Source organism: Montipora capricornis, chromosome 1 (assembly GCF_036669925.1).
Source record: "Montipora capricornis isolate CH-2021 chromosome 1, ASM3666992v2, whole genome shotgun sequence".
NCBI lineage: Eukaryota > Metazoa > Cnidaria > Anthozoa > Scleractinia > Acroporidae > Montipora > Montipora capricornis.
Window position 1 is genome coordinate 3,931,173 of NC_090883.1, and position 10,000 is coordinate 3,941,172.

The 10,000-nt window shown below is 40.1% G+C and overlaps 1 protein-coding gene across 2 annotated transcripts in view; it reads right to left on the reverse strand.

Moving 5' to 3' along the window:
- The window catches only part of LOC138041522 (RNA-binding motif, single-stranded-interacting protein 2-like), a 66,131-nt gene extending 57,691 nt beyond the window's left edge, over positions 1-8,440 (reverse strand). For both annotated transcript variants that reach the window (XM_068887505.1, XM_068887473.1), the window contains exons 1-2: positions 8,297-8,440; positions 2,496-2,786 (exon numbers count right to left, since the gene is read on the reverse strand). The gene's annotated coding sequence lies outside the window, so the exon portion shown is untranslated. The remainder of the gene's footprint in view (positions 1-2,495; positions 2,787-8,296) is intronic.
- Positions 8,441-10,000: the final 1,560 nt, after the last annotated feature.

The window sequence follows — 10,000 nt, forward strand, 5'->3', positions numbered from 1 at the left end:
GACCTTTTTTTTCCTGAATTTATTCAGATTCAAAAATGATAATTTTCAAATTTCTTGCACAAAATTGAACATTTTTTCCAGTTGGTATGTAGTGCAAAACGCTAATTTAAGTCTGTCGGTAGAGGCTTCTACGATTGGTGTACATCTTCCCACTCTAAACAGAAGGATTTATCTCAGTGTTGGTCCCGCATTGGTAGCAAAAATTTCAATTCACGAGCCAGTCTCAATCCTCAAAATTAGTAATCGTTCATCGAGCCAGTATATTCAAAGATATATTAACAATCGAAAAATTTGATTACTATCATTATAATATATCAGTCAACCTATTTTAATTATTGGTGGAATAAATTAATGTAGCGAAGCAAGAATATGCCAAAACCCTTAAAAGATGTCAATAACCCATGTAATAATTCGGAATAATTGGTCATGGGACGTGAGGTAAGTCAATCCAAACGACAGCCTAAAGGACCTAAAGGAAATCGAGGGTGAAAATTGGGCGACTAAATTGCTAGGAGTTGTTTCTGGCTTGGGAACGTGGGGGCCTATCTTAATTCGAGAAATTCCTGCACCATCACAAATCTACGCTGTGTCGTCTTTCTTTATAAATAATACACTATACTTGCTGAACGTTGATTTGACTTGACACCCCGCCTTAAAAAGTTTCAAATGCTACTTTCATCGAATTATGAGAATCTAGTCTGTGATCGGGTATAGCGAACGCCTGGGACTTAGCCAGCTGGAGAGTAGTTTACCGTTTCTTGCTGAAGTGAGTTTAAGTGAGAGAAATGTAAATAAGCACTGGCTCCAAGCACGCAATACTAAAGCGTTGTTCAGCAACGTGACACTTGTAAATATTCTCTATTGTACTCAATATTTAAATGAAGCAATTCTTATCTGTGCTACCGACATTTGCGGTCTCATGTTTACATTTGTTGAGCTATTATTAGATATGGATTAGTTATCTATTGTGAACTATTCTCTTTTCAGTGCCGTGCTTTCAATGGACAGAAAATCTGTTATCGCAGGGACGCCTTGAGAAATCTTTCAAATATGGGTCGTTCCTCGCGATGGCGATGTGCCAGGAATCTTAGCATTTGTCTCAAATACCTGTGTGTTTATTTATCAAAGGTTAATGGAAGTCATGTGTGGAAGGGTGTGATTGGGGGTGTGGCTAGGAGGGCTCACTGACTAATGAATGTTCAATTTATATTACATCCTGTTCATTCACGTTGAAAAAAAAACAAAACGAATTGTAGATTAGACCGTGAACAGGGACACTGTTACTAAAAAATCTGAACAAACGCCAAAGTGACGAGCGATGAAGTCGCTAGCCGCTAGTTTTGCTGGCGCTGGTACAGGTTGTGTTTGTACTAGGAAATGATTCATTGGTGGACCGAGTCGATTCACGTATTGTGTCTGCATTAAAGACCATTAGATTCGGAGCGCTTTGTCAAATGCTATCCATAATGCATACACGTACATAAGCAAAAGTATAAGAGTTCATCTCTGAAATTGGTAGGAAAAACAGAACATTAGCCATAGCCTTTTGCTAATATTAACTTCCATTCAGTATCATAATTATAAATTCATGTTTATCCACCATCGAATCTTCATGAGACTGAAATAAAACACAAATCGCGGTGATAAACACTGTGACGCCCCGTATTTTTAAAAAACTTGACGTTTCGTATGCTACGACATACATATTCAAAAGTAACCGTTATGATCTGGGACCGAGACTAAGAAAAACGATCTTATCATTCAGTGACCATTCCGTTACCATTCAGTATTTCCAGAAACATGCTTGGGTTCTTAAATTGTCTTCAATTAGTACCACGCACTCGTGACGTCACCTTTTTGAACCAGTAATCTGTTTTTGAAAGAATGCCATATTTCTTCACTTCGAAAATGAACTAACTGGAGCCTAACTTAGTACTGTACACGTAGTTGTAATGACAACTAACCTATATTATTTAATTAACGCTATTTCGATAGTTTTGTAAAGTAACGGACATATTTCTGAAAGCACCGGACGTGACATTATTTTGGCGTCGCGAGGTGCCTTATGAACGCCGAAGGCGCGAGCTTCCTTGGGGGGTCTGGCGGTATGCCTTCCTCCCCCCCTTCCCCCGGGAAATTTTTAAAATAGAACACTCAGAAACGCTATTTCCAGTGTTTCTGGAACCCAAGACTCAGTTTCCGAGGAAAGGCTCTGACGGCTGGAGTTCATTCAAATTATTTTTAAAAAGTAAAATCATAATAACAAAAAATAAAACAAATCCGTCAAATATTGGCATCAAAGTACCGGACATGGAATGGGAAACATCCGGCCTCCGGAATCAAGCGAAAACCCTGTCAGTTGTTTAATTTCCTAGACTATTAAAAGAAAACAGATGACTGTTTAAGAGGAAAACGAAAAGAAAGTACAGTACTTCTACGGCGTAGTTGGTCAAAAGAACTGATTCGTCATATTCGATTGGTTTTAGTTATTGTACCTGTTAGTATAGCACTTTCCATCCTGTGATGACGTCATGAAGTATACCAACTGCTTGACTGAGGTTCATACGGTCTGTCCAAAGCACGATTTCTAAAATCGGCACCCAGCACTCAAGCCGCATGATGCAGGTGCTTTGTACCATTGAGTTACGGATGCTTGTTGCAAGCAAATTGACAGTAAGTAATTCACACTGCATGGACACCGATGCAGAGTGAAAACTGATTTTGACAATTCCTTAGCCATTGTATCTTTTCCAGGTCAGGTGGGTATCTTGAAACTTTGTTGTACTCTAGACAAGAAACCATGCAAGATTTAAAGTTAAGGTTACCTCAAGTAACGGAAGTACTGCATAAAAACACATTTATCACAATTTACAAATTCAGTCTATTTATGATATTAGCCCACCTTGTAAACTAAATTGAATCTGTATTCATTACCATTGCCCTTTCCCCACCTTAGACACAGCGGGAGACGCTGAGGCGAGCAAATCAATTCATTTTTGGCCTTTGGCCCTGACTCGATTTTAGAAAGTAAGTTAAATTAACGCTGCTCAATTTTGTCTAGGGCCAGCATCGTAACAGTTCCAAACGAGCCTTACTCTAACACTAGCGTTATTGTTGAAAATAGAGTCCGAAGATTGCCATTATTTACTACATGATGAGATGTGCAACCACGCTGAGTCTCTCATGCCTCCGCGAACAGTTTCACAATGAAGTAAATGGCGAGAGGAATCCCATATCGCACGCTTAATTTACTAAGTTGCTCCAGTTTTGTTCCCATTGTCCCCATAAAATTTTAGGTTGGTTGTGATGAAAGAGCTCGTGGCTAATAGTGAGGCAAACCTAAAAGCGACCCGGCTCCTCAATTCATATTTATTTATGTCTTTGTTTTCTGATATTTTAATAATTCTTCTTACCATACGACCAGTCCGGTCTTCTCATTACCATATAATTAATCTACTTTCCCGTGCTCTTTCTTGCTCTTTTTGCTCATGCCTGCTCTTTCTTCTGCTGCTCATCACTATATTTAGTCTCTTTTTTCGTGCTCTTTCTTGTTCTTTCTCTCGTTGTTTGTCACTGGTAATTTGCCTGTTTTCCCGTGCTCTCAGTCGCTCTCTTTCACTTTGAGCATTCCTTACTTTTCGCATGCTAACTGTTTTTTTATCTCTTTCTCGTCTTTTCTCGTTGTAGGTCATATTAATTAAAAAAGATACTTAGCTTGTTTTACAAAAACGCAGTGTCAAATACAGAACGCTGGCCATGCAACTTCCCGCCAAAAAACGCGGGTTCCAGTCCGTGCAACTTCCGGCCAAAAAGACAGGGGTTCCAGTAAGTCCTTGCCACTTCCCGCCAAAAACCGCAGGTTCCCGCAGTGCGACATAACGCGTACATGAAATGTTGAACGTACGGTTGGACGTTCGTACGATGACATTATAGCCAAAACCAAATTTTTTTTGCATGGATAGGATACCATGTTTTTTTTAATCATGGTGCTCCGCGCGCGCGGAGCTCCGCCACCATTACACAACGCCTTTTCCTTTTCCTCCAGCTTTTAATTCCCAAGAAGACTCTATTTCGGAAATGAATGAAAAGCATGCAATGCAAAATCCAAAATAAGATTAAGGCGAGGTTTGCAGAAGGTATCTCGTAAAGCCTACGGTCAAACAGTCAGGAAGCAAAAGAAATTCAGCGTTGTGAAATACGTAGTTGTGCTAAGATAACCGTGTGAGGCTGTTAGAGAGGGTTAAATTGTAGGAGATCCTGGCTGAAAGAGCCTTTTATTTTGATTGTGTTCTCCTGATTTAGAGTTTTGTCAAGTACCGTCTGGTATTCGGTGATAATTGCTTGGATTACGCACACGAACACGAACGTTTATAAATTCTATTGTAGTTACAAACGAATTAGTTAATGCTAATAGCATTTGCAGACGGGAGTTAAGAGTGAAGATTAAATTAGAACGAAAGATCCTATAGGAGAGTAGACTGGCTCTGAAGGATCGGTACATTTGTTGCCAACGCCCAAATATTCGATAACACCGGCCGAGGCAAAGGCACCAAGCAAACGCATTTAATTACTCAGGACATCTTTCTACGGTCACATCTTGTGTAAACATTCTGCGCTGACACGGTACTCAGTCAGAACAGAGCTCTACATGAACTCGTGAGGAAACGCCGCTTGACGTTGATATCTGGTTTCTTATGGCATGACTCAAAATAATTGGTTTGACACTAAGACAACATTTCGCACACATGTGCACCTAGGGCAATCAAAGAAGCAGTTAGAATAAATGAAACGGCATTAGTGGCATTAGGATGAGAATGATTTACACTTTTATATGATTTGCTAGTGACCTCCTCTACACTCTCTAGAAAGATAAAGAAAAGAAAGGCAAGAAATAGCTCGTCATTGCAATGTCAATGATGAGGCAACGTTCATCCTGTTTGTCCACAAGCACAATGTCGGGGCGATTGTGCTGCATTTTCTTGTCTGTGTGTATTGAGAAAACCTAAAATAATTTTTTAATTCTCTTTTTTCTCAACATTCTTCGGAATATGTTCGTACAACAGAAAGTAAAGGGGGAAGAGAGCTCATCCCCCATACATACCCTTTTCCATAGCCATAATATGTCTCAAGTTATTTTTAGATCGACTCCCACGCTGTACATATCCAAAAGGGATAAGGCAACAGCTAATCATATGGCAGGAATGTGTTCTCTGAGCGTGGCCTATCCACGCGGAACGCATTCTTGCCGTGTGAATGGCTGTTACCTCATCCCCTTGGGATATGTACAGCGTGGGAGTCGATCTAAAAATAAATTGAGACATAATATGGCTATGCATGGAAAATGGTATATGTATGGGGGATGTTTATTTTCTCTTGTTTCATACCATTTGTCACTCCTTTCAAAATCATTGTTGTTTTCACAAATCCCAATGCAAGGCCCTAGCAAATCTATCGTGTCCCCGTTTATATTCTTTCTGCACCAACTTTGGGCACTCGCATAACAAGTAGTTTACTGTCTAACCTTTCTGTCGACACATACGACACAAAGAATCATTCCGTGATCTGTCTATATTAGCTTTGATTGCATTTTTTTTAGCGATTGGCTTTGTGTCGCCATCAACAGCCCTTCGGTCTCCTTCTTTAGATGCCCTTGTTGGAGCCACATTATAGTCTTATTACCTGCCACTTTATCCTTTTTCTGCAACTCCTCAACTGTTGTCCATCTTCCTTTTCTTAAAATTGATATTGGTTTCCAGACCTCTTTCCCTTTTGCTGCCACCAACAACTCCTCTTGACTCTTGGCAATATAGTTAAACAGACACAATATTATATTGCCAGTTCCAGGCAGTCCTCAACCGAGAACAAACCTCTCCCACCTATCTTTTCCGGCAGGTATAATCTGGCTACACTTCTCGTGGTGGGTGGAGAGTACTGCAGATGGTCTGAGATACACGCTGGTATTTCTATCAAGCTCTTTCCTGCCCACTTATTAACTCCTTTTATCATATTACCACCATTAAGTTTTGATTTCATTTCTTCGTTCATAACTCTGTCAGACTCCAGAATCCCTAAATTTTTGTAGCTGCTTCCTTCATCCAGTTTTCTTCCCCCAGGTACCATCTGATGCTGTTACCTTTCGTCTCCGTAACGTGATTTTTGCACAATTGTCAATTCCAAAATCCATTCCGATATCTTTACTGAACAATCGCACTGTGCATGTGGACGAGTGACTAGAGGCCCTTTTCACTTTCGCATGAAGTTTTAGGTCGTCCGTCAACATTAGGTGATGGACGACCTTAGAAACCTCGACTTTTTAAGAAGCAGGTTTAATAGAATCATTGCAATAACAAACAAGAAGGGGGTGAAAATGAATCTCCCTGAAAATGCACTTCCCCAAAAACATTTAAGACCGAGGTCTGATCTGTTCTCCAGCTTTTTATGCTTTCACTCAGTAGCTTCTTCATATTCTCTGCAATTCCAGTCTTCAAACAACGAATGAAGCTCCATATCACAAGCCCTTTTTTAGTTAACTCTCGTCATTGTCACATTTCTCTGGCTGGCGCTGGCATGCCTTACGACCATCCTGTCAATGAGCACTGAGGAGTTCACGAGTTCCTCTCGCCTTCTTCCTACACCCTTTGTGTTCCTCTGGTGTGAGGTTTCTCTCATCTAAAAGACCATGTATCTCCTCTGAAATCATTCCTGAAAACAATCTCCACAAAAGCGGGAGGCACGTTATCGGTCTGTAATTATTTGGTATGCTTCACCTTTGTAACATCCTTCAAATTTAATAGAGTCCCCACTTTGGTCATCCACGTGGGTGTTCGCCCCAGCGCTACAATCTTGGACTTTTCAAATGGAAAATGAAGACCACCCCTCCCCCCAATTTCAATGATGAACAAATGGCGGCCTTTAACTTACGTGCGGAGTAATCATTGATTTTGGGAGGAGGCGAGGACTAATTTTTCATTTTATTTTGTCCAAGCAAGAGGGCACTCTTGCAATTGTTCTGATATCCTCTCATACAAGGCAGGAAAATGTTTTCAACCAGACGCCCTGTAACCAAGTTAGGTCTTTCAAATTTGAAAGTCAGGGGCTTTCAAATTTAGTATTCTCTTCAGGGTGTTCTTCACCTTCTCCTCTGCTTGAAACTGTCACCTTCCTTTGTGATCGCCTTGAGCCACTCCACATCCTTGATGTGTCCTGTTGATTACCCCACATACCGTTCCAGAATTGTTCAAATTTTTCCTCGTCTCATAACTCTTGCCTTGATTACTCTAAAGAGTTTTTTTTATTTTTGTACTGTTCTATCCTGTTGTTATATCCCTTTGTTTGCCTTGGCAATTATTATTACTACCCATCAGGCCCCTCATGGGTTCCCACACAGCTGCCATTGAATTATTAGTGCCACCTTATTATGCCTCCAACAACTATTAGTATTGTTATTAATCACTTTTCGATCTAACAAGAAGCAAAACACCGACATAAAGTTCGGCATACCATAGATCATCTTCATCAACATGAGAGATCTTTATTACCGCCTTCCGCACGACCTTCGTTTTTCTGTAAAGCAGACCACATTGTAAGAATCCCGATTATTTTCGTCTTAAAAATACTCCATCAATTGTCAATGGGTCAGCTAGTCGAAAAAGAAGACATCGTGTCTTCAACTTGAGTGTTAAGTTCTGCCTATCCTGTCCAGTGGCGTTGACTCAGGCGAAAGAGAATGCCGCTTCCGCCATAAACTCGGAAAATTAATGTTAGAATAACAAACCAGTAAAATAAATTTGTGTGACACAACTTTGCAGCCGTGAGAAGACAAGACAAATTATCATACGGTCGAGACTCAATCTGTTCCTGTTCCTCAAATGTTACGAGGAAACTGAAAAGGTCATGATAAAACTATCAAACTTAAGCACTGCTCGATCGAGTTTCGCATTCTTTGTAGGTTCCGATCTTTCTCATTAAATTAAAATGAAGTAAGGAACGTTCGTAAAGACAATAGAAATGCCCAATCTTTCGCAATATTTTGGACTGCTTAAATTATAATACCGGCATTATTGAGATTGAAGGGTATCAAGCTAAAATTATTCAGTTGAGGAAAGGTTAAATTTCAACTTCACTTTGCAACAAGTAAAAAGCGGCGAGTGCTACGATTTTAACGCACTAAAAGTGCGATAAAAATGAGTTATAACTGGCTATTTTTCAAAAGCAATAACCGGCGACTTCGGCCGAAAAATGACTCAGCGTTATCAATCAAAGGCAGGAAGTCTGACTTTTACTGGATCGACCTTACCTTGCTAACCTTGCCAAACGGTAAAGTGACAACTTTTCCTGCATTCCGCAACAGCAATTGCAAGAAAACTGCTTTTCTGTTTTAGTCAATTTGAGGAACTTTCGTATTCAACGCATGACGTCTGAATTTTCAGACAATAGATGTTACTTTGCGTAAGGCGTAATATTTAGTCAATTACGTGACGTAGTGGGTGAACGCTACTGTCACACAATGAATGCAACCTTCCACAAGTTATGAACTTTGGAATCATCCCTTGTGACGAAGATCTCTAATACCACGTATAAATTCATTAGGAGGGCGTTTACGCTCATATGTAGACCTCAGTGCTTGGTCGTTTTGCTGTACAAAATCGTTTTTCAAAACTATTGCAAAACCAGTGTACTGTGCTATATTATTCAGTTGGTAGAAAAGGTCAATTCAGTGAGACGACTGAAGAAATCAGTAAGCCGCAATTGAAGAAGCTTGCAACCAACTAACAGGTAGGGTTGAACAGACTTTTGGCATATTTAGAGCAAACGAACATAATTTCTCAAAACAGCACCGCTCGATCATAATTAGGAAAGTTATGCAAGTTCTAAAGCATTTAAGCTAAGACAATTGCATACTTGCGGCAATTACCCTAATCAGTGGAGTTGGCACTGGGAACTAAGGAAAGGAATTTGCCAAGTTACTGGACCCCTCTCTTTAACAAATAAAAAATATGGCGTCGGAAGTGTCCATTCAGAGGAAGAACCAAATTAAACAAAAAACAATCAAAGGACCACACACACTCATACCATGAATGGATGTGGTCGATGTGGGTCTCATTTTCTTGGCATTATTTGGAATCTGGGCATAATTTCTCGCATAATTCGATAAAACTGGGAGCATTATCGGAGCCCCTCGCACCGAGCACCATGGGTAAGAAAATATGGTAACCCATCTGTACGAGAAAATTTGGTTTTGGTCAACGCCAGGTGATCTGGTGACGTAATTGGAGGACTGGGGAGAATAAATTTTAACGCCGTATCCCACAACCGCGCGCGGTCTTCAATGTTATTTCCGAATTCAACATGGCAGAGGCGAGGTTAGATCTCGGCGGTTTCTACTTGAATGTTCATTCAGTAACAGGAAATGTGGGAGACACGGAGTGATCTGTTGAGTTTTGGTGGTGGAAATACTGCAGGAAATTTGGAAACAAAACCGAAGGCCGCGCGCGGTTGTGGCATACGACGTTAAAATTCTTCTTCCCAGTCCTCCAAATTACGTCACCAGATCACCTGGCGTACGCACCTCCATGTACGCTAATGTAACCAGTATCACCTGACCATATCGTGGCCAAAATCTAGCGGCTGACACGCCAGTTAGTTTACAGCGTAGATCTTTTTTTATTTATTTCATTTTTTATATTTTATTTTAACAAACACATTAAAACCCTACGTACATTAAAACACCTGCGAAGAGATAACATACATCTAACATACATAGGTTCCAAGCACTCTTCTTACGTTACAACAATTTATATAATGTAATTGGCTAGGTTTCCAACCGTACAAGACTGTCAAGTTTTGAAAGGTTTAGGTTTTTCTTTTCGTCATATTCTAGATCACAGAAATGTTGTAAGAAAATAGGAAAATTGTTTATACTTGGTATTATTTCCTTCATTTTACCCGTCCATATAAAATATCTAGCTATGAAAAAGTAGAAGTAATGTTGTAAGTGGGA